This window comes from Coregonus lavaretus, assembly GCF_964263955.1.
Source record: "Coregonus lavaretus genome assembly, chromosome: 35".
NCBI lineage: Eukaryota > Metazoa > Chordata > Actinopteri > Salmoniformes > Salmonidae > Coregonus > Coregonus lavaretus.
The window spans coordinates 17402586-17428601 of NC_140022.1; positions in this window are offsets into that span (position 1 = coordinate 17402586).

Sequence of the window (26016 nt, forward strand, 5' to 3'; positions counted from 1 at the left end):
TGGAGAATTGGAAGAAGTAACACGACTGGATGAAGACCTCAAGAATTGAAGGAGAAGAATAATACAGTGAGGCCAAAGGAAAGGCCACTGGTAAGAAGATGATATTTCAAGAACAGAACTTAGAAGATAACCTTTTGAAGAATACTGATAGGTCCACAACGAGAAGAACCGGACGAAGAAAACTCAATCAAATACAACTTATAACTGGTGGTGGAGAAGAAGAAAAGAAGTGTTGGTTATGAAGAATCAGAGTGAATCAAATCAACAATCACTGTTACAGCTTCAACTGAACAATATCAAATGCAATTGTATCAGTCAAGGTGGGTACCAGGTGTTATATCCACAGCCAAGGTCTGGACAGACACAGAATTGGAGAGGAAGAGAAAATAGCCAACAATTGAAGTAAAAACAACCGACCATTAGAAGTGATAGTGAATAGGGGAAAAACTTATCTGGGTTCAGTCTAAAGAGGTTAAACATATCACTCTGTAAAATAAACTAATTAGGTTAGGATAGGGATCGGAAGTAGTAAAACAGTTTAATTACTCTTAAGGAATCAATTGAGCTCTGCTATGGAAGTCAAATAGGAATTAAAAGAGACAATATACCAATGACATTGTGGGAAGAGATGCATGGTGTAAATTGAAGTGTTCAATCAGAGGCACACTAGACGACTGACTGTCTGGTAGAATATTTTAAGAAGTAGGGTTTTTTGGGAATCATTTGCTTAAAAGATAATATCATAGGAAGGATGATAATGTATTAGATTACCTGTTAGACAATCTGTCTGGGAAAATAAACTTAATAGAGTGACTGTTATTCTGGGTTACATCCTGACACAAAGAGATTTGAGGTTAGGCTAAAGGTGTTTAGTCGGTTTTGCCAAGTCTGTGTGTAATGAGTCAGAAGCAGGTGGGGAACTTTCCCAATCACATGGTCTAAACATTTGGTGGTAGGGGATTTTGTGAAAATCAGGGGAAAAGGTTTTAAATGTTATGAGAGAAAAGATTAGATTAAAATAAGGTAGGAGTAGATTAGGGTTGAAGGAACTCTGAGACAGTAAGCTAAGTTTTAACGTTAGTAGTAAGAGAGAGAGAGAACCGTAATGAATGACACTTTAGAATAGGAAGATCAAGGTAATTGTGGGTACCTTTTGTTATAATCAAAAGGTTTAAAGTTTAGAGGTAGAACTGAAAGGGGGAAAAAGTGACACTAGTGGTGATGGATGGAAGTACAAGTAAAGAGTTCAGAGCTTTGGGAAAACTAGGTTGTTTATAGGAGTCCAGCATCAATTATAGGGGGAAAATACTGTTATTAGGGTTAGGAGAATAATAATTATAATATGCCATTTAGGATGATGACGTTTCTTTCACAGAGAGAGAGAGAGAGATAATTAGGGAGAATATGTGTACTTATCTAGTGAAAGCATTAAAATTTGTTTTGGTTAAGAATTATTGGTTAAAGGGCTATGTAATTTGTAAGGTGACGCTTATAATGGAAGATTTGAAGTCTGTAGAAGTTTCCACAGTCACAGAGGGAGTTAAGGATAAGTTTATTACAGTAGTCACTCCAACAGTGAATAATACACATGGGATATGGGTAGCTTTTCCACTAGAAGGAATTAAGGGTTTTAATTCATCAACTAAATCAATGACGGTAATGGTAACTTTGGAAAGAAATTTTAGACTCATGGGTTATGTTACGGATGGAGAGTGCTGTCAATGATAGTACGAATGGGGTTAAAATAGGAGAACAGATAGTAGTAGAGAGAATATAGATTCATCATGGCGGACAGGATGAGATCTTTGATTTTGATGACGGACGGGGAGAGGTATCTGATCAGTGCCGCTCGTTCTTCTGTTGTGGAAATTAGAGATAGATTAACTCATTCTGTAAGATCAGTGAGGAATCTTGAGGGTCCATGTCTGTTGAGAATTCCATCCCAAACATGTTAGACGGTTGCGCAGCCTCTATCAGGTATGGGTCAGTCTTATGCTTTGTCATGACTGTGGAATTGGCAACAGTCATTGACAGATAAAATAATGTCGTTGTCAGAACAGTGGTTTAAGCTTAGGTTTAAGTAGTGTTCTTGGGTAAATGGTTTATCCTATGGGAATTGTTAGATGGAAAGGAAAATCAGGTAACAACGGAACCATGAAGTATTCAGGTGAAATATTGAGGGCTAAAAGTTGTTTTTGTTCTAATAAAACATATGAGGTAAGGGGTGTGTTTATGGGAAGATCAGATTGGGATGTTATATGATAACTTTGGATAAGCATGACCTTAAGGGTAGTAATGAGAAATATGTTACTTTTTAGGTAGCAGGTAGTAAGAAAAGCAGGACTTTGATGGTTAAAAGATTAGCTTTTGCCTATGACTATGGGGAATTTTAGAGATATTTAGAGGGGGTTTGTGAGGATAAAGTATATTTATTCTTACCCTATGGAGGGATAGGATTTGGTTACATGTCAACGTTGAAGCTTCCATATGAGGCTTTTACTATTAAAAGAGGAGTAGCACCGAACACAGATCAATTTGAAACTAGAGTTCAAAATAGGATGAAAAGCGACATGTCATAGTCTTCAAGCCTATCATTGAAGGATGAATCTAAGGGAGAAGGGGGGACTTTATTCATGGTATGGTGTAACATTTGGGAAGATCATATTGATAAATATTAGTTATACTTTGAGTCCAGATAGTTCAGATAAGATCACTGGGGTTATAGATGCATTATAAGGGATGTGTTTGGGAGATCTGAGAAGATTTGGTTGCAAGATCAATTAGGCCAGTAGGGGCAGTGATGGGTCAGATTTTAGTTTCAGCTTTGATAACACTGGGTGATGTTTGTAATTTGTTACTTACCTTTGAGAAAGCTATGATATTGAGATAGGTTGGAGAGTGATTCCTGGAGACAACACTCAGATGCCGGTGTTGACTGTTCCTGATCTGGATAAAGATGGATGGACTACTGATGGATAAATATTTTTTTTATTTTTTTTATGAGTTGATTATTTTTCAAATTTTTTTTTTTTCAATAGTAGGGTGATGTTGGTATGATTTATGAATCAAGGGGGGGATAGGTTAATGTGATTCATACATCATTTATAGGTCATTTTTATATTCTTAAATTGATGTTGAGGTTTAATTTGAAAATGTTGTTTTGCAAAAGATACTGTTTGGTCGTTTATTTTCTTGTCATTCCAGAAGCATTTGGGAGAACATGTGGAGATTGGAATACTCAAACAAAGACAATATGAAGGGACAATATGACTGGAGGAGATGAAACAAGGAGGGTGTGGCTGATTCCATCATCAACAAGTCCATTGGAAGAGGACACTACAGGGAGATGAAGTGTAGTGGACTACATTCCAGTGTTTGCAATGAAATATAGACATGTGTAATACATAATTGTGTAATAGTCTCAGGTATTAATTTTTGTAGAATGATGTTTGATGTTATTGAATACATGGGAGGATCTTAGATGTTTTTGTTTATTTCGGTGAATGTTTAGGGACAGAGAGGCTAGGAAGGGAGAGTTTCATTGTCCGGTCCTATGGGTTGACCAGCCGTACAATGGATGTTTATGGATAGGATTTTGTTTGCATGTTTGCAGGGGCTTACATGTGTATTTAATTGCATCATAGTTTCAAATGCATTTACATGGTTAATGAGGTTATCTGGAGTACCGACGGTGGTTGCCTGGGGCAGAGGGACCGTGAGAGAATTTTACTGTCTTGATTGATATGGATGGATGGCTGCTGGACAGTTTTTCGCTCTTACACTCCATAGAGATTTCTTCATATGTCATAGTAATGTATTCATACTTCATAAACAGTTGTTCATATTTCATAGTAATGTATTCACACTCCATAGAGATTTGTTCATATGCCATAGTAATGTATTCACACTTCATAAACAAGTATTTCATAGAAAGGTATTTACACTCTAGAGAAGAATGTTTTTGGTTTAAGGTTAAAGATACTCAATAAGATAAATTGTTACTGGTCATAATCCTATTGTTGTCGAGACTTTTTAGTTTTGTCTCGAAGGGGGGAATATGTAGTGTATTAAAATTATGTCTTTGTTAAATGTTTTTCATGACGAAATGGAATGTTGGTTGTTCAGGCCAGAGGGGGGATGTTTTATGATGTTATTTGAAATGTGCCGCTTGGAGGGTGACGCCCGAGGGGAGACTGGTGATTGGCCAGAAGAGGGGGTAACCCTTATTTTGGTATTGTCTATATAAGAAGGGTTTTAGACAATAAACCCCAGAACGGCCATAGCAATCGGGGAGCCGTTCTCCGGACACCGCGGGTCTGTACATATGCTGAAGCTTGTGGTCTGAATAAACCCTATGATCAATGTTCAGTATGAGCAGACTCCTTTTGTTGACAGCAATAATGACCACCATTCATCATATACGACACCTGCAAGACCAATTCCAGCACGAATCCTGCAGGATTCTGATATTCCTAGGGTCATATCAGATAGTCAAACTGCTGGAGGAGATAAAGTGTGTGTGGAGGTGAGTATACATCATTTTGTATATAGCTAGCTAGTTTTTGATAAAAAAAAAAAAAAAGTGTTTTAAACTCTCCTTTACAATTGACAACAAGATAACGGAACGTTGACAGTTGAGGTAATGGTTGCCAGGCAGTTTAGCTAGCTAGTTCAAGTACTGCTAATATTATTATCTTTACAGGTAAGGAGTCAGAGAAACATATTAAAACTACAACAAATGTTAATATGAACATGTTAGGGGGTAGCATCGTTTTTTAAAATGTATTGTGTTTGCAGAATATTTGTTATGAGTAAATTAGCTAGCATGTTCTCTACCGCTAGCTAGCTAGCTAGCTAGCTTAGACAACAACAACAAAAAACATTTGAAACTTTTGCTTTAATGGAAAGTGACAAATGAGTTTTGATATCTCTCTTGCTATGTCTCTTTAGTACTGTAGTCACATGTGATGCTATAATTTAAGTGTTTTGAGACAGATGGTGATCGATTAGATTTTTTGAATGAATAGGCTAATGGCTTCTTGGCTAGCGCTTGATGACGGTAACCAAGTCACATGACCAATCATGACACGTAAATAAGTAAGTGATTGTATTTAAATAGTAATGAGATGTTTAAAATATTGGTTGTGTTCCAAACTTGCACTTTCAATGGTGATCTTCCAAGAACACTTGAGAGCGCAAACCGTCTAGTATAGGAGAACGCAGAGCGCTTAAAATCAGCTAAATTTGAAACATACTTCGACGTGACCTCTAACCTAAATAGGAAACTGCATCATCACGCAGCCGGCGTCAACAAAGCCAACTTTTATGCTAGCAAGCTACGTCTGTTAACATTGTAGCAGTGTGAGCAACTAACATTAGTGCTGGCAATTCGGTGAACAACTATCCTAAATAAGTAACAGAATCGATTTTCTCAGTACCTGTTGAATTGAGAGATTTAAGCTGATATCGACCAGAATACTTTTACGTGGGCTCCTCCTCTTGCAAATTGCTTGGTCTGCTGCTACATCATTGTGGACGTTTGACATGTTAGAAATTGCGTAATTCAAATCTGGTATTGGAATAAGAATCAAGAGATCTTCAATCCAAGCTTAATTTATTATATGCAAAATGTATGTATGATAAGTATGAAGGTTCGTATATACGGGTCCACTGAAATACCTCGCAGGGCACTCAGAGAACTAAACCATTGTTTACAGGTACTTTCTCAAATACTCTGACAGAGAGTTCCCACCTCTTCTGTTGGCCAATCAGAGTAAAGGACTGAGTGTGGTTTAGACTTTACTCAGCCAATCCGTTGGCGCACGGGTTAGTCCCACCCCTTGCCGCTCCACCGTTCCCAGGCATAAGTTGCTATCATAATAACCTGTAGAGTCAGCACCCAAAAGACTGTACGTTGCTACATCCAAGGACGGTTCACAGACAACGGTTCACAGACAACAAAGAGGCAGTGTTCGTATCTGTAAGAAATACAAGTCTTATCTGTCCTTCCCCTAACGTTCCACACATGAATCACAGCCTGTTATGTGAAACAATTTATATCAGTATAGTACAAACCTATGCTTATCATTAATGCATTCCTTCTAAGTTATTCATCACATACAGATCCAATTATGAGAAAAATAGAACCCAACAGACAGGTAAGCTTTCATGCATTGTACAGAGCCTTTTGTACCCCAAAAAAATGGCGAAAGAAGCCATTTTGCTTACTGTTTAAGAATGATAAATAGTCTGAATAGTTGTGTTAAACTGTGAAGCTAATATTGTATTGCATTAGGACTGCTTTATTTCCAATGAGCAGGTTTGCATTGTGATAAATTCATACAACTATAACACCCATGCATATTATTCATTTAAACTGATGTTCATGATACCTTGTTTTTATATTCACCTTATGCATTGATAACTAAATGATAGGTGATATGATGAAATACAACTAGATTAGAAGGCCTAGACTACTTCATCCTAATGTAAGCTAAATGCATTGGATACAAAACAAACACTGACATGTTATTAAGGGCAATGTCCAATTTAATTATATGAATGCATATCAAAAGGAATATATTCAATTAAATGAATACACCATTGTAATATTATTAATGCCTTTCTCTCTCCCTGCAGGGGATTAGTCAGATGAACTGCAGCACCCAGATGCCCAAGTGTCAAGGGGTGCTGAAGGTGGGTGTGGTGCAGGAATCAAGCGCAGGACGCAGAAGCTAAGTCCAAAAGACTTTAGTGAAATATTCACGTAGTAAACGAGTACAATAAGCCCGGAGGCGAAATACAGGCGCACACAGGTGTCAAACAAACGGCGCACTAACATGTGCGAAAACATCTCCAAAACAACGGAGGGAAGTACGTAGCTCAAACACCAAAACAGAAGAGCAATCACACACAACACCAAACACACACAACGAGAACTAAATAGGACACTAACGAGGACTAATTAGACACAGGTGTACAACATCAAGACAAAACCAAACGAACATGAAACATAGATCGGTGGCAGCTAGTACTCCGGGGACGACGACCACCGAAACCTGCCCGAACCAGGAGGAGGAGCAGCCTCGGCCGAAACCGTGACAGTACCCCCCCCTTGACGCGCGGCTCCAGCCGTGCGCCGACCCCGGCCTCGGGGACGACCAGGAGGACGCGGAGCAGGGCGCGCGGGATGGTCCCGGTGGAACTCCGACAGGAGAGCTGGGTCTAGGATGTCCCTCCGCGGCACCCAGCACCGCTCCTCCGGGCCGTACCCCTCCCACTCCACGAGATACTGGAGACCCCCCATCCGGCGTCTTGAGTCCAAGATGGACCGAACGGTGTACGCCGGAGCCCCCTCGATGTCCAGTGGGGGCGGAGGAGTCTCTCCTATCTCACCTTCATGGAGTGGACCAGCTACCACCGGCCTGAGAAGAGACACATGGAACGAGGGGTTAATATTCTTATATTCAACAGGCAGATGTAACCTATAACACACCTCGTTCAATCTTCTCAGGACTTTAAAAGGCCCCACAAACCGCCGACCCAGCTTCCGGCAGGGCAGGCGGAGGGGTAGGTTTCTGGTAGAGAGCCAGACTCGATCTTCGGGTGCGTACACTGGCCCCTCACTGCGGTGGAGATCGGCGCTCGCCTTGTGACGACGGATGGCCTGCAGCAGGTGGACGTGGGCAGCGTTCCACGTCTCCTCCGAGCGCCTCATCCAATCATCCACCGCAGGGGCCTCGATCTGGCTCTTCTGCCAAGGTGCCAGAACCGGCTGGTAACCTAACACACATTGGAAGGGGGTTAGGTTGGTAGAGGAGTGGCGGAGAGAGTTCTGGGCCATCTCGGCCCAGGGAATGTACCGAGCCCACTCCTCAGGCCGGTCCTGGCAATACGACCTCAGAAACCTACCCACATCCTGGTTGACACATTCTACCTGCCCGTTACTCTCCGGGTGGTACCCTGAGGTAAGGCTAACCGAGACCCCCAAACGCTCCATGAACGCTCTCCATACTCGGGAGGTAAACTGGGGGCATCGATCAGACACTATATCCTCGGGTACCCCGTAATGCCGGAAGACGTGGGTAAACAGGGCCTCTGCGGTTTGTAGGGCAGTAGGCAGACCCGACATAGGGAGAAGACGACAGGCGGAGACATAAACCCTCACATCCCTGGCTAACGTGGGCCACCAGTATTTAGTGCTAAGACAATGCACTGTCCGGCCAATACCCGGATGTCCAGAGGAGGGTGACGTGTGAGCCCAGTAAATGAGTCGATCCCGAATCTCGAGCGGAACGTACTTCCGACCCTCAGGACACTGTGGAGGGCTGGGGTCGGTACGCAACGCTCGCTCGATTTCGGCATCGACCTCCCACACCACCGGTGCCACAAGACAAGACTCCGGTAGTATGGGAGTAGGCTCAACGGACCTCTCCTCCGTGTCATTCCGCCGGGACAGCGCATCTGCCTTACCATTCTGGGACCCAGGGATGTACGTGATTTTAAATACGAACCTGGTGAGAAACATATTCCATCGAGCCTGGCGAGGGTTCAGTCTCCTCGCTGCCCGGATGTACTCCAGGTTCCGATGGTCAGTCAAAATGAGTAAAGGGTGTTGAGCCCCCTCAAGCCAATGCCTCCACACCTTAAGGGCCTGAACTACAGCTAACAGCTCCCTGTCCCCCACGTCATAATTACGCTCCGCCGGGCTGACCTTTTTTGAGTAAAAAGCACAGGGGCGGAGTTTAGGTGGCGTGCCGGACCGTTGAGAGAGAACGGCCCCTATACCGGCCTCAGACGCATCCACCTCGACCTGAAAGGGTAATGCGGGATCCGGATGCGCCAGCACCGGAGCCGACGTAAACAGGTCCTTCAGTCTCCTAAAGGCCCTGTCCGCATCAGCTGACCACTGCAGGCGCACCGGACCCCCTTTCAGAAGGGACGTGATGGGAGCTGCCACCTGTCCAAAACCCCGGATAAACCTCCGGTAGTAATTCGCAAAGCCCAAGAACTGCTGCACCTCTTTGACAGTGGTTGGGGTTTGCCAATTACACACAGCGGACACACGATCCACCTCCATTCTCACCCCTGATGCGGACAACCGATAACCCAAAAAGGAGACCGACTCCTGGAAAAACAGACATTTCTCTGCCTTGACATATAGGTCGTGCTACAGCAGCCTCCTCAATACACGACGCACCAGGGTTATATGCTCGGCTCGGGTAGACGAGTACACCAGAATGTCATCAATGTACACGACCACCCCTTGCCCCTGCATATCCCGGAAAATGTCATCTACGAAGGATTGGAAGACTGATGGAGCATTCATCAACCCATATGGCATGACGAGATACTCGAAATGACCTGACGTGGTACTAAACGCTGTTTTCCATTCGTCGCCCTCCCTAATGCGCACCAAGTTATACGCGCTCCTGAGATCCAGTTTTGTGAAAAACCGCGCTCCATGCAATGACTCCGTCATGGTCGCAATCAGAGGGAGTGGATAACTGTATTTCACAGTAATCTGATTGAGACCACGGTAATCGATGTACGGGCGCAACCCTCCATCTTTTTTATTCACAAAAAAGAAGCTTGAGGAGGCGGGAGAAGTGGAGGGCCGAATGTATCCCTGTCTCAAAGATTCGGCTATGTAAATTTCCATAGCTTTTCTCTCCTCTTGAGACAAAGGATACACGTGGCTCCGTGGGAGCGCTGCTCCTGCCTGGAGATCAATCGCACAATCCCCCTGTCTATGAGGAGGCAACTGCGTCGCCCTAGCTTTACTAAACATGAGAGCTAAATCCCCATATTCAGGCGGAATGTGCAGTGCGGGCACTTGGTTTGGACTTTCCACCGAAGTCGCCCCTACGGAAACACCCAGACATCGCCCCTCACACTGAGCAGACCACCCATTGAGAGCCCTCTGTTGCCACGAAATAGCAGGGTTATGGGTGCTTAACCAGGGAATTCCCAGCACCACTGGGTACGCAGGAGAGTCGATCAGATACAGCTGTATAGTCTCTTCATGACCCCCCTGTGCACACATCCTAAGTGGTGCTGTGACCTCCATAATCAACCCCGACCCCAACGGGCGGCTATCTAAGGCATGAACGGGAAAAGGTTTGTCAACAGGTAGGAGAGGGATCCCTAAATCTAAACAAAACTTCCGATCAACAAAATTCCCAGCTGCGCCTGAATCTACTAGCGCCTTATGCTGGGAATGAGGTGCAACCTGTGGGAAACAAACAGGTATACAAAAGTGCGCAACAGAGAGCTCTGGGTAAGTGGGGCGTCTACTCACCTGGGAGGGCTCCCCAGTGCGTGGCCTGTTGTCTCCTCCCTCGGGGAACCCTCCCCAGCACCTGGCCGCAGTGTGCCCTCCACGACCGCACTTGGTGCAGGAGACAGGCCCCCTCGGGCTCCTCCTCCTCCTTTCTCTAGCGCCAGCACCCCCGAGCTCCATAGGGCTCGGCTCGGAGGTGCCGGAGGGTGGAATGGACGGACCCCACTCGGGACGTCCACGGGTGGCCAGCAGGGTGTCCAGACGGATGGACATATCGACCAACTGGTCGAAGGTAAAATTGGTATCCCTGCAGGCCAACTCACGTTGAACGTCCTCCCGTAGGCTACATCGAAAATGGTCGATGAGGGCCCGTTCATTCCACCCTGCGTCTGCCGCTAGAGTCCGGAACTCCAGCGCGAACGCCTGTGCGCTCCTCCTCCCCTGTCTCAGGTGGACTAGACGCTCCCCCGCCGCTTTGCCCTCAGGTGGATGGTCGAACACGGCCTTGAAGCGACGGGAGAACTCGGCGTAGGAGATGGTGGTGGCGTCCATCTTCCTCCACTCGGCGTTGGCCCATTCCAACGCCTTGCCCGTGAGACAGGAGATGAGGGCGGAAACGCTCTCGTGTCCCGAGGGCACCGGGTGTACAGTGGCCAGGTAGAGCTCCACCTGCAGGAGGAACCCCTGACACCCGGCAGCTGTTCCGTCATACGCCCTCGGGAGCGAGAGCCGAATCCCCCTGGGTTCCGGACCTGGGACTGGTGGACCGGCCGATGGGGGTGGCAGGGTAGGTGGAGGTGTGGGTACCCCTCTGGACTCCCATCGGTGCAGGGTGTTGATGATGTCCTGTAGAGCGGTCCCCAGTTGTCGTATCTGGTCATCCTGGCCGCGGACATGCTCCTCCAGCGACTCAGGCGTGGCTGTTGCTCCTGCTGATTCCATTCAAATGGTGTGTGATTCTGTCAAGGGGTGCTGAAGGTGGGTGTGGTGCAGGAATCAAGCGCAGGACGCAGAAGCTAAGTCCAAAAGACTTTAGTGAAATATTCACGTAGTAAACGAGTACAACAAGCCCGGAGGCGAAATACAGGCGCACACAGGCGTCAAACAAACGGCGCACTAACATGTGCGAAAACCTCTCCAAAACAACGGAGGGAAGTACGTAGCTCAAACACCAAAACAGAAGAGCAATCACACACAACACCAAACACACACAACGAGAACTAAATAGGACACTAACGAGGACTAACTAGACACAGGTGTACAACATCAAGACAAAACCAAACGAACATGAAACATAGATCGGTGGCAGCTAGTACTCCGGGGACGACGACCGCCGAAACCTGCACGAACCAGGAGGAGGAGCAGCCTCGGCCGAAACCGTGACACCAAGCCTCAACCAGAACCGTGGGGAGACATCAACACTTGTCATATCTACAAATATACTGAACCAAAATATAAATGCAACATGAAAAGTGTTGGTCCCATGTTTCATAAGTTGAAAAAAATAAATATATATATACATTTTCCATACGCACGAAAAGCTTATCTGGTGCACAGATTTTTTTGTATCCCTGTTAGTGAGCATTTCTCATTTGCTAAAATAATCCATCCACTTGACAGGTGTGGCATATCAAGAAGCTGATTAAACAGCATGATCATTACACAGTTGCACCTTGTGCTGGGAACAATAAAATGAGAATTTTTAATGTGCAGTTTTGTCGCACAACACAATGCCACAGATGTCTCAAGTTCTGAGGGAGCGTGCAATTCACATGCTTACTGCAGTAATGTCAATAATATTTTATGCAGTGCTGGTTGTCAACATTGTCAACAGTTCTGGGATATTTTATTTCAGCTCATGAAACATTTTACATGTTACGTTTATATTTTTCTTCAGCATATATTCTGCAGGATTCCTGCATAATTTTTTATGCAGGATTCCTGTAGGACTTTTTTGGAAGGGTACAAGCAAGGATTGTTAATTGTCGTGACTGATTGGGACACTGTAGAGAGGCATCTTATACAGATTTTTGTCCTTCGGTCTGATCCACCTTTGAGCTCCACCACCAATAGTGCCGAAGTCATGTTTAAGATCTTGCGCACTCTTGCAATGCACATTACCAACCAGTCTGTGCTTTCCATGTTTTCTTATGGCAGGACACCTTGTTAAGTGCTTGAAACGGGTCATGGATCCTGAAACATAATTCCTGATAACAACAGCTACTCAATGCCCAACGAAACCAGTTGATTCGACTACACTGGGCAGAGAGCCTAAACAAACATCTGGCCAATATATGTACCAGTCACCATTTGATGACACACTGTGAAATGATATCCTGAGGAAATGCTGCTGACATACAAGCATGCTCTCTGTCGACTAGTCTACCTGATGGGAATACAGCCAGACTTGAAAAGGAGTGGTTCCTGTGCCCCAAAGCTTTGTTCCAACCCAGCCTGCTAGGCTCCTGTGGCGTGAACCCAGTTTGCAGACGCTGGTCGTGAACTGTGTTAATAGGTGTGTTATTCAATTGAAGAGCAACCTTCTCCAGAACATTCTGGTGTGTGGTGGGTCCACAATGTTTAACAGTTTCCCTGAAAGACTGCAGAATTAACTTGACAACTTGGTGTTACGCTCCTGAAAAAGGGGAGAAATAATCACGAGAGTGACGCAGTTGTTTCCTCACTGAAAACTTTTGTATAATGAGCTTTTACAAAAATACCACATTTTACAGAACAACAGATCTACAGGAACCAGAGTTTTGTAGGGTACAAAGCTTATTCAAGTCACAACAGCATAAACTGTAATTCACTAAAACATATACAAATGTTTCAATATAACTGTCAAACACAAAGTAGCTTTAGCTCAGTAACCCATAACTACATTTATCAACCATGTCAACAAAGTATTCGAAACACATTATACAAATAACCCCAAATATATTATTAACAGCGCACATGTTCATTCACAATTAGCATAAAATGGCAGCTACTCTCAATATGAAGCTATTTCGCTGCAACCAAGCAGGTTTCACTCACACACGCACCTAATAACTCTTTTCAACTTAACTCTAACTTACTCAAGATGTTACTAACACATACCTTAAACTCTCTTGACATGTTAGCAAGTTATTACATTCAAATTAACTCGTTTTATATCAATAACGTACCTGAAAAAGGGGAGAAATAATCACGAGAGTGACGCAGTTGTTTCCTCACTGAAAACGTTTGTATAATGAGGAAAAAAGACCGCGATTTCCCCAGAAAGTTGGGTGGAGACCAGAGCAATCGATCTCAGGCTCATAGATTAAGAGCATTTAGTAGATCACAGATTAACACTTTTACCCTTAAATTAGGCATCACAAAATAAAGTAGTCAATATAACGTTTACACATTCCTCTTACAATAATTTACCCTTTTACACTTGACGGATTTTAACACATTTATGAATTTTATCAATCTCTATGAACTAGTACTGGATGCATGATCTTTTTAACCTTAGATATTTTAAGATCCTTACATACCATGAACTTACTAATACTTTTTAGTGTATAACAGGCTATGAATATGTCCTTTAACCTGTCACATTGGCACCTATAATAAGTGAAGCCACTTTGGTGGCGAAAGCAGAGCGGCAAAATGCTGTATGGGTTGGAGGGTCCATCTCAGCTTCACTCCATTATTTTCAATCTCTGTGGGTTCAGAAAAAGGAACATGAGGAAATAAATTTGTGTTTAATCTTTCTGAAGTGTTTCTGAAATTGATAGATATTTTTTTTATACTGTCTGAGCAAAGAGGAATAATATAAATTACTTATGTATAAACACTGGCATTATCTTATTGAATTAGATCATGTTTTTTTAAACACAAGGTGTCAGGGTTTTGAAAATAAATATCTTAGTGCATATACTGTATCAGTGAGAAAACAGAGTGAAACAGGGAGTGACAACCTAAACTTTTTGCTTTCCATTGTAAAATGTTTTGCTACGTTGTGCCCTGCTCAACACGAACCAGGACTTTTGCTGCCTGCAACTCAGACTTAAACCACCCCCACAATGTGCAAAGCCTTCTGAATGGTCCCAATAATGTTGACTTTCAAAGGGGACAATACTATTCCAAACAATTAAAATAGTTGGTTACTGAATACTGTTAATCTGGGCTTTCTGAGTGTTGGAGGAATTTGTGGATGTGAAAGAGTCCTTTGATTGACTACTGAGTTGAGTTGGTTGTCAGAGATAAGTGATGGTAATTAGGGAAATTAGGTACAGTTATGAAAGTGTGCTGGAAAAGCTAGGTCAAATATTGTGTGCGAGTACATTGAGTGTTTTTTTTATTTTGTATCATAAAGAATGCAGTAGTCCTACAGCTATATTTATGACTGGGATACCCTCACAGAAAATACAATTAAACCCCAAAATATAACAGAAAAGGATCCGTTACAACCCTGCATAGGAACCTGCATAAAAGCATCATAAATATTTTTCTGAGAACAATTGTTTGTATTAAATCACTTTAAAAGCAGTACAATCAATAAGAAATAATACAGTTTAAAACCATCACAAATCGGTGTTATTGTCTTGTGTTTACAGTGTTGCTTGCAGCACTGGGTTAAAAAATACTACTAAAATACTACTAATTTCAAATACTTTAGCTGGGCTTGGTTGAGCTTGCCTGGCTCAATGAAGTAAATTGGTTCCATTGGTTTTAACCCATACCACGGTAAGGGCTTGTGAGTGAAATTACGTATTTACCTGATTTGTTTGATAATAATAGTTAAATTATATACTTAACAAATAGTAAGACATTTCTGTTCTACTAATGCTGTGTTTTTGTAAAGGGATGGTCTCCACTCTAGCTCCCTGCAGCTAATCTGGGCGTATGGTCACTAGAGATAGCTTGAGCTGACAATTGACTGAGCCTCAGTGGCGGCTCCTGAAAAAATTCTCAGGGGGGGCAATTTTTCTGATGATTTAGGTGACCTACACACATTTAAAAAAAGATATGTCCAGCAACAACATGAAGACAGGGGCAGCATATAAGTCAATACCAGAAGCATTTATTGACTGATCTCAAAAGTGTTGGCTTACCAGGGTTGGTGGAGCCCTCAGTTTCATCTTTGCCTCGCAAAGCTAACTCAAACACTCCGCAAAACTTGTCCACCAGTATCTGTCTTTTTATCTCACGTTGTACATCTCTTAAAGCCTGTCTATCACCCCCAGCATAAACTGCCTTCTTCCTATCAAGTAGTGATTTTAGATGTTTTGATACCCAAGGCTTGTTGTTAGGGAAGATCTTAGTAGGCACAACTGACTCAACACAGAAGTTTACATAGTCTGAAATAACCTCTGTGAGTTCATCCAGATCAGAGCTGCTGTCCTCAAATACCTCCCACATTGTACAGTCAAAACACCCCAAGTGATACTGTTGTCATTCCAGATCTGGACAGTTTTAACTGTGGGTTTCTCCCTCTCCAGGAGGCGACAGTAAATTGGCCTGAGGTAGACCACATTGTGGTCTGATGTCCCCAGAGGAGGTCTGGTGGTGGCAGAGAACGCCTTTGGTATTGTCCCATAGCACAAATCAAGAGTCCTATTTTTCCTAGTGTGACATTTCACATACTGATGGTATGTGCACAAGACTTTGTGCAAGGTACAGTTGTTAAAATCCCCTAAAATAAATTTGGGTGCGTCGGGGGAGATGGATTCCAGTTTCTGTGACAGATTATAAATAATCTCTGATGCCTTTGTTATATTAGCTTTTGGTTGAATGTACACAACGGTAATAAACAATTGGGGGAACTCACGGGGCAGATAGTAAGGTCGCAGTGACACAGAAAGCAGTTCAATGTCGGGGGTACAGAGTCGCTCTCTTACCAGGATCGATTTACACCACTGGTCCCTGACAGACGCCCCCGCCGTGAAGTTTCCCTGTGACTGTCAGATCGCGGTCCGCTCTGACCAGGGTGAAGCCGGCCGGCTCCACTTCTCTGTCCGGGACTCTGTCATCCAGCCAAGTCTCAGTAAATGCCAGCAAACAGGCCTCCCGATATTCGTGTTGGAAGCGCAGATTCGCTGACAACTCATCCGCTTTCCCCCTCAGTGACTGGGCATTAATCAGCAAGGTGGTGGGTAAGGGAAGTTTGTTCTTAATTTTTTTTAAGTCGTTGTCTGATTCCCCCGCGTTTTCCACGTTTGCATTTGGGTTTGTAATCCACTCGCAGACAATCAGGTATTAGATGGGCCATTGGGATATCCATCGCGTTCGTATTTGAGTTGCATTGTAGTAAAAACTCCCTGCTGTATTGGATTCCGCTGCCAGCAGCGTTTTCATTATTTAGTCCGTTCGTAGCGGGTATGTACACGATCAACAAGATCAGTCCAACACCGTGACCCCACCACTGGAAATCCATGGTTGGCAGAATGTTTGTAAACTAAGTGTACAAATTAAAAACATAAAATAACACCACTAAGTGTACAAATTAAAAACATAAGATTAAAAACATAAGATAACGCCACACCAAACGTCACACACACTGCAGGTCGCAACAGAGACGCTGCTACCCGCTATTTTCTTAGTTACGTTCATGGTTACGTTACGTATGACGAAAGCGCGTAAGTGCAAGCCCTCAGACACCCATAGAGATTGTATTGAAAGCTCTGAAATTGGAAAAAAATAGATTTTACATGGGAGTCTATGACAGACTTCTGGGCGATTTTCAACCTGACTGAAATCGCCCCAAAAGGGGGGGTGGCCATTTGAAGCACGCCTGATTGGACATTTAGTGGCAGTGTGGCACTGTGGCAGATCAGACGTCTAGATTACAACACTGATAACTACTGTTGCCGTGATATAATTGATTAGAAAAAAAATCCCTTCCTTTTCCCGTTTGGCAGTGCGTCGCCCATATCGCCCTATTGAACAGGCCGCCCCTGCTGAGCCTGCATTCCATAGACAAGATGTGGTGTGTGTAACCGAGATAGGGATGGCCTGGAGGAGCAGAACGAAAATCCTCATTGTTCCGAATCATCTTGCCATCTGGAAAACTAAGCCTGAGGTAGAACAACACCCAGTGCAAATAACTAACAGATGAACCCAAAGTGGCTTATGATGTCCCGGACTGCATGGGAAGGGTGGAACCAGCCATGACTAAGCGTTTTTAGATCTACTATATAAAGAACTCTGCATTTTCTGTTTGTCAGAGCCCTCGGCCCAACACTCAAGAGTGTTGGGTCGACCAGCCTCACGTACTACCTTATTAATACGTTTTGAATAAAGTAATATCCTGATTGGTGATTGACCTCGACAGGCTATACAGACTTTTCTGACGTGCAAACCGACTAGCCAAAATCTAAAACTGAGCCTTACCTTAGCCCTAACCTTAAACTTGAACCCTAACCTAATTTCAACAAATTATAAAATGAAATATTGGTTTGCACATCAAAAAAGTTTGTATATCCCTTTCCAGTTACCACAGGAGGATTAAGGTGGTTCAATTCGCTGTGCCTTAACTCCATCTAGTGGATTTAAAAAATATTAAATAAAAATGTCTCATTAACTATTTGCTGCCTCCTACTTTGCTAAATCTGTGAAAATGTAAGATTAATGTAAGTTTGAAAGGAAACTGTTAGGAAATAATAGCTTAAGATAATATATTTACAAAAACATGTTCAAAATACTGGTTGGTATGTAACACGCATGTAGGTGTACATCAGTGGTGGTCTGTGCCGTTTTTTTATGATCAAGGCCTTATTTCTTTTACAGCATATTGGATGACTGTCATTCATATTCCATTCACCCAGTTCAATGTAACAGTGATAGGTTTAGGCTACTACATGATACTGGAATTTTCCCTAAACCCATCATGAGGTTGCTACAACCTAGCCTATGAATGAATGTTTACAACGTAGGTGAACACATGTTGAGAGAAATTTTTTAGGTGACAGATAGTAACACATGGACAGACAGTGACTCATTCAATACCGCCTTGCACACTCTTGCCTGCAATCTAGCTAATCTAGGGTGTAATCATTAGTCTAACAGTTGCAAATGAGAGTTTATATTGGACAAATTCATGTTTATCCCCGTTTCGTTCCGTTTGCTTCAGTTTAAGAAGCTTTTTTCAACAGAATCGGTGGAATGAATACACCCCTGATCGCACGTAAACACAGTTCACTTTCATAGCAGCCACGTCGTATTCCTTCTCGCATTCATGCTCACTCCTCTCACCTTTTCCCTTCGCTTGTGGACTTCAATGCACAACACATTAGCTGTATGTGAACAGGCGAAAAAAAACGTGCCAAACCATATCATAACCGCTACACACAGCCTATATTGGTGTCACCATATTAGCTAAAGTAACGTCAGTCAACATAGCTAATAGAACTAACGCATTAGTAAACCTGCTACAAGCAGTTTAGCACTAACACCGCCGGGCCCCGGTGTCAATAAATTAGTCAAACCAAAAGCTTACCTTGACTTGGAAGTTCCAGTGTTGTGTTGTATAGTCATAGCCAGCTAGCAAACATAGTATCCCTTTGTTTGAGCAGGGTGTTTGAGTAGGCTAAACTAACTAGCTGCATTTGTTAGCTTAGTGACACTGAAAGTGAAAAAAATCGTGGAAGAAGTCGTCAGAGTCAAATACTCACCACATTTTATGCACTGCAATGCTAGCTAGCTGTAGCTTTTGCTTTCAGCGCTAGATTCATTCTCTGATCCTTTGATTGGGTGGACAACATGTCAGTTCATGCTGCAAGAGCTCTGACTGGTGGGAGGACGTTTTCCGGAAGTTGTCATAATTACTGTGTAAGTCTATTCTAGGTTTTGTATTGAAGTCAATGTACCCAGAGGAGGACGGAAGGTAGCTGTCCTTCGGCTACACCATGGTGCTACCCTACAGAGTGCTGTTGAGGCTACTGTAGATATTGATTGCAAAACAGTGTTTTTATCAATTATTTGGTGATATTAATATGTTTAATATAGTTTTATGGTTAACTTTTTAAATGTTTTAAAAATTTTATGAAATTCACTCAGGATGGTCCTCCCGTTCCTCCTCTGAGGAGCCTCCACTGCTGTACATTTGTACTGGTTTCGTCTATCTAACCACTATAGGGAATAGAGGGTTCTTCGGCTTGTCCCAATAGAGGAACCCATTATGTTTGTAAATGTAGTCCCGTGTAGCTCAGTTGGAGAGCCTGGTGTTTGCAACGCCAGGGTTGTGGGTTTGTTTCCCACGGGGGACCAGTATGAAAAAATAAAATAAAATGTATGCACTCACTAACTGTAAGACGCTCTGGATAAGAGCGTCTGCTAAATGACTAAAATGTAAATGTAACCCTCTGGAAAGGGTTCTAAATAGAAATGTTTATAAAGGGTTCTATCAAATGGACTATACAGCCACAAGTAGTAAGTGGAATTACAATATACTAAACAAGGTAATGATTCAAGTGTCATGTTCAGTGAGAAAACTATACTAAAGTTAAATGTCTTACCTGTGATGAAATGTTTTCCACACACATAGCTAAGTGTAGGCGACTACTTGGACACCGGGTCTCCATATTTCCCACTCTCCCACACTGAATAGCCTAAAGCCCCAGGGCTCTTCTCGCAGGCATATTTCCCTACGTGGGAGCATTGCAATCGGTAGGTTGGGATTTTTGACCTGGTTACATTTGACATTTACATTTGACTAATTTAGCGGATGCTCTTACGTGTACATTGAACAACACAGCAGCTTTCCGGCATGTTTTGTTATTCCTGTATAACAAACAATGTACGACGAAGTTGGCTCTTTTACAGTGGGGGTGAATGGGAACGAGTGTTTGTTTTCCCCAATTTGTGGGCATGGTCGAGGGGAATTTCTTATTACAGGAATATCTTATTCTTCTTGTTCTTTGGAGTTTAGCGGCGGTTGGCATCCAATATGTTGCATTACCACCCCCAACTGGACTATAATATACAGTGGGGAAAAAAGTATTTAGTCAGCCACCAATTGTGCAAGTTCTCCCACTTAAAAAGATGAGAGAGGCCTGTAATTTTCATCATAGGTACACGTCAGCTATGACAGACAAATTGAGAGAAAAAAAATCCAGAAAATCACATTGTAGGATTTTTAATGAATTTATTTGCAAATTATAGTGGAAAATAAGTATTTGGTCACCTACAAACAAGCAAGATTTCTGTCTCTCACAGACCTGTAACTTCTTCTTTAAGAGGCTCCTCTGTCCTCCACTCGTTACCTGTATTAATGGCACCTGTTTGAACTTGTTATCAGTATAAAAGACACCTGTCCACAAACTCAAACAGTCACACTCCAAACTCCACTATGGCCAAGACCAAAGAGCTGTCAAAGGACACCAGAAACAAAATTGTAGACCTGCACCAGGCTGGGAAGACTGAATCTGCAATAGGTAAGCAATAGGACCTAGTGAATGACCTGCAGAGAGCTGGGACCAAAGTAACAAAGCCTACCATCAGTAACACACTACGCCGCCAGGGACTCAAATCCTGCAGTGCCAGACGTGTCCCCCTGCTTAAGCTAGTACATGTCCAGGCCCGTCTGAAGTTTGCTAGAGTGCATTTGGACGATCCAGAAGAGGATTGGGAGAATGTCATATGGTCAGATGAAACCAAAATATAACTTTTTGGTAAAAACTCAACTTGTCGTGTTTGGAGGACAAAGAATGCTGAGTTGCATCCAAAGAACACCATACCTACTGTGAAGCATGGGGGTGGAAACATCATGCTTTGGGGCTGTTTTTCTGCAAAGGGACCAGGACGACTGATCCGTGTAAAGGAAAGAATGAATGGGGCCATGTATCGTGAGATTTTGAGTGAAAACCTCCTTCCATCAGCAAGGGCATTAAAGATGAAACGTGGCTGGGTCTTTCAGCATGACAATGATCCCAAACACACTGCCCGGGCAACAAAGGAGTGGCTTCGTAAGAAGCATTTCAAGGTCCTGGAGTGCCCTAGCCAGTCTCCAGATCTCAACCCCATAGAAAATCTTTGGAGGGAGTTGAAAGTCTGTGTTGCCCAGCGACAGCCCCAAAACATCACTGCTCTAGAGGAGATCTGCATGGAGGAATTGGCCAAAATACCAGCAACAGTGTGTGAAAACCTTGTGAAGACTTACAGAAAACGTTTGACCTGTGTCATTGCCAACAAAGGGTATATAACAAAGTATTGAGAAACGTTTGTTATTTACCAAATACTTATTTTCCACCATAATTTGCAAATAAATTCATAAAAAATCCTACAATGTGATTTTCTGGATTTTTCTTTCTCATTTTGTCTGTCATAGTTGACGTGTACCTATGATGACATTTACATTTACATTTACGTCATTTAGCAGACGCTCTTATCCAGAGCGACTTACAAATTGGTGCATTCACCCTATAGCCAGTGAATAACCACTTTACAATATGTTTTATTTTTTATTTTTATTTTTATTTATTTTTAGGGGGTGGGGGTAGAAGGATTACTTTATCCTATCCCAGGTATTCATTAAAGAGGTGGGGTTTCAAATGTCTCCGGAAGGTGGTGAGTGACTCCACTGTCCTGGCGTCGTGAGGGAGCTTGTTCCACCATTGGGGTGCCAGAGCAGCGAACAGTTTTGACTGGGCTGAGCGGGAACTATGCTTCCGCAGAGGAAGGGGAGCCAGCAGGCCAGAGGTGGATGAACGCAATGCCCTCATTTGGGTGTAGGGACTGATCAGAGACTGAAGGTACAGAGGTGCCGATCCCCTCACAGCTCCATAGGCAAGCACCATGGTCTTGTAACAGATGCGAGCTTCAACTGGAAGCCAGTGGAGTGTGCGGAGGAGCGGGGTGACGTGAGAGAACTTGGGAAGGTTGAACACCAGACGGGCTGCGGCATTCTGGATGAGTTGTAGGGGTTTAATGGCACAGGCAGGGAGCCCAGCCAACAGCGAGTTGCAGTAATCCAGACGGGAGATGACAAGTGCCTGGATTAGGACCTGTGCCGCTTCCTGTGTAAGGCAGGGTCGTACTCTCCGAATGTTGTAGAGCATGAACCTGCAGGATCGGGTCACCGCCTTGATGTTAGCGGAGAACGACAGGGTGTTGTCCAGGGTCACGCCAAGGCTCTTCGCACTCTGGGAGGAGGACACAACGGAGTTGTCAACCGTGATGGCGAGATCATGGAACGGGCAGTCCTTCCCCGGGAGGAAGAGCAGCTCCGTCTTGCCAAGGTTCAGCTTGAGGTGGTGATCCATCATCCATACTGATATGTCTGCCAGACATGCAGAGATGCGATTCGCCACCTGGTTATCAGAAGGGGGAAAGGAGAAGATTAGTTGTGTATCGTCAGCGTAGCAATGATAGGAGAGGCCATGTGAGGATATGACAGAGCCAAGTGACTTGGTGTATAGGGAGAATAGGAGAGGGCCTAGAACTGAGCCCTGGGGGACACTAGTGGTGAGAGCACGTGGTGCGGAGACAGCTTCTCGCCACGCCACTTGGTAGGAGCGACCGGTCAGGTAGGACGCAATCCAGGAGTGAGCCGCACCGGAGATGCCCAACTCGGAGAGGGTGGAGAGGAGGATCTGATGGTTCACAGTATCAAAGGCAGCAGACAGGTCTAGAAGGACAAGAGCAGAGGAGAGAGAGTTAGCTTTAGCAGTGCGGAGAGCCTCCGTGACACAGAGAAGAGCAGTCTCAGTTGAATGACCAGTCCTGAAACCTGACTGGTTTGGATCAAGAAGGTCATTCTGAGAGAGATAGCAAGAGAGTTGGCTAAAGACGGCACGCTCAATAGTTTTGGAAAGAAAAGAAAGAAGGGATACTGGTCTGTAGTTGTTGACATCAGTGGGATCGAGTGTTGGTTTTTTGAGAAGGGGTGCAACTCTCGCTCTCTTGAAGACGGAAGGGACATAGCCAGCAGTCAAGGATGAGTTGATCAGCGAGGTGAGGTAGGGGAGAAGGTCACCGGAGATGGTCTGGAGAAGAGAGGAGGGGATGGGGTCAAGCGGGCAGGTTGTTGGGCGGCCTGCAGTCACAAGTCGCAAGATTTTATCTGGAGAGAGAGGGGAGAAAGAAGTCAAAGCATAGGGTAGGGCAGTGTGAGCAGGACCAGCAGTGTCATTAGACTTAACAAACGAGGATCGGATGTCGTCAACCTTCTTTTCAAAGTGGTTGATGAAAATTACAGGCCTATCTCATCTTTTTAAGTGGGAGAACTTGCACAATTGGTGGCTGACTAAATACTTTTTCCCCCCACTGTAAATCCATTATACTTTGATGCAAAATGGGAAAAGGAAAATAAAATAAATAAATATTTAAAAAAAACACCCTTCCAACTAACCCTACACTCATTAAAAACCCACTACCCCATTCCTCTACTTTGACCCTACTCCTGCACCATGCCAACGGCCTGGGAGGACGGGACACCACGACTCAACACACCCTGTAACTCTTCTTAGGTAAAATCTCGTATCCCTGTGGCTACTGCCATTCCTGTGGCTTTCCAAAATTGTAAAGCAGGAGGTTAACTATACAATTTTACTTCAAGGTGTCTCCTGCAATCACAATAGATGACTACTCTACTTGTTTGTGTCAACACCTGCTACCAACTAGCCAGCTAGCTAGGTTGCAATGGAGCCCACTTCACCTTGAATAGCTAAAGAATGTTTCCAGCGCTGTAGAAACTGTGTTTTTTACGCTCTTGTCCGGGACAATATAAACAATCCGGAGTTCCAATACAGCAATTGTTTGCTACCAGAGTATTACAGGAATGAGTTCCAACGAATTGTGTGAGGGGTAGGAATGGGCAGATTTCTCCTTTCCCTTCCCCGGCTGCTGTATTGGGCAGTTCAATGGTGAGAAATGACTCAGTCCCTGGAGCAAAAACGTTGTGCTATCCAGGAGCATGAGTACAGGACATCAATAAGTTGCTCCCAAACATTTTAAACCAGCATCAGAAAATGTAATCTATCATAATTCATGTGGGATTCAATGACATTATGAAGGGCAGCTCAGAACAGCTGAAGATGGACTTTAAAGACCTGATTGGGTCACTGCTTGACACCAACAAATGCCCCATAATATCTGGTCCTCTGCCATCCCTAAATCATGGCATTGAACGTTTCAGCAGACTTTTGGCCCTCCATAACAGGCTATGAGACTATTGCAGCTCTGTGGGTGTAACAGTTATTGACAATTTTGATACTTTCTGGAAACAAAGCTGGTTTTATAAAGAGGATGGGATCCACCCAAATAATTTGGGTTCCTGGATCCTTTCACAGCATTATGAGGCTGCATTGAGACAATTACTTATCAATGACCCAAGCCCAGCTCAGTTACTCCCTACCATTGTGTCGCTGAGTTGTCATAATGCTTCAGAAAATGTACATTATCCCAGGGGTGTTAGAAGACACAATGTAAGTCACCTCATTTATGTCCCTCTTACTGCCCTGAATGCCTCTGCTGATCCCACAGCTATTGTATGCAGTAATCATGTGCCTATGAACCAGAGTTATACTGTTAGCACTGAGGCAGTGTGCTCTAGTAGGAAGTCTAACAAAATTAACATGAGCATGTCTACTTTGGCTAAGCTTCCCAGTAAAGCAGTAGAAACAATCAAGCATCCCAGAAAAGTCCTAAACATAGCCCAGGTTAACATGAAACAAGGTTCATGAAATCAATAATTTGCTAGTAAGTGATGACATTCATATTCTGACAATCTCTGAAACCCACTTTGATAATACCTTCGATACAGTGGTAGCAATGCATGGTTATAACATCTACAGAAATGCCAAAGGTGGAGGTGTTGTCGTTGTAAAGCTTAGCGAGGATCTCATGTTACAGTGGTAGCAATACATGGTTGTAACATCTGTTGAAGTAATATGGCTACAGGTTAATCTGTCTCACCTAAAGCCCATTCTGGTGGGAAGCTGCTATAGACCAAAAAGTGCTAACAGTCAGTATCTGGATAACGTGTGAAATGCTTGATAAAGAATGTCATATCAACAGATGTATATTTTCTGGGTGATTTAAATATTGACTGGCTTTCATCAGGCTGCCCACTCAAGAGGAAGCTTCAAACTGTAACTAGTACCTGCAATCTGGTTCAGGTTATCAGTCAACCTACCTACCAAATTTGCCTGAAAGCAGTATCCAAATCCATCGGATGTAGTGATCACAATATAGTAGTCATATCTAGGAAAACCAAAGTTCTAAAGGCTGGGCCTAATATAGTGTATAAGAGGTCATACAACAAGTTTTGTATTGTTTCCCATGTTGTTGATATAATAAAATATTTGTTGGTCCGTGGTGTGTAATGAGAAGCAACCAGACACTGCACTTGACAAATTTATGAAATTGCTTATCCCAGTTACTAATAAGCACGCACCCATTTAAGAAAATGACTGTAAAAACTGTTGAATGCCTGTGGAAAAAATTAGGAATTGAAAAATTGTATGGTTGAGAGGGATGACTCAAAAGGAATGGCAAATAAGTCTGGCTGCACAACCGATTGGCAAATATACTGCAAATTGAGAAATCATGTAACTAAACTGAATGAAAAGAAGAAGAAACTACACTATGAAAGAATGATAATAAAACGTTTTGGAGCACCTTAAATGAAATTCTGGGCAAAAAGGCAAACTCACCTCCATCATTCATTGAATCAGATGGCTCATTCATCACAAAACCCACTGATATTGCCAACTACTTTAATTATGTTTTCATTGGCGGAGATCAGAGAACCTTCCATAATGACA